The sequence below is a fragment of the Stenella coeruleoalba genome (assembly GCF_951394435.1).
Source record: "Stenella coeruleoalba genome assembly, chromosome: 20".
In the NCBI taxonomy this organism is placed as follows: domain Eukaryota; kingdom Metazoa; phylum Chordata; class Mammalia; order Artiodactyla; family Delphinidae; genus Stenella; species Stenella coeruleoalba.
Window position 1 is genome coordinate 27343023 of NC_137166.1, and position 571 is coordinate 27343593.

Sequence of the window (571 nt, forward strand, 5' to 3'; positions counted from 1 at the left end):
CCACTTCCTGGCAGCCCATTTGCGTGAGCCGGCCTCTGCTAAGGAGGCAAGTTTCTCAGGAGGCATGGGGAGAACTCATGAGATGATGCCTGTGGAATTGCTCAGTCAGTGAGCGTGGCCATTATTATCACTATCATGATTATCAGTACTGTGAAATTAGCATCACCATCACCAGCGGGTCACGGGTGGCCCAGATGGGAAGCGGGGCAGCAAACACACATGGGGTGCAGTAATGTAGGCAGGGGAAGGGCTGACCACCAAGGCCCCCACTGTGGTGGCCCCAAGGAAGCCATGTGGATGAGGCCAGGGCCCTTGGCCGGCTGCTTCGAGATCAGAAGGTGAAGGGCGCTCTGCCAAGGAAGTACATCATCACCGGCATCCGCTCTCGGGGCCACACGGTCAGAGCTGGCCCTGCTCCACCCTGGGGTCTAATGGGGACCCGCCCAGCCCTGCCTGGCCTCTATATCCCCTTCCTCCCACACAGTGTCCAGACAGGACTCAGTTTCCTGCTAAGCCCTCTGGGCCTGGGGAGGGTCAGGGCCACTCATGGGGCCTGGGTGGCAGGTGGGAA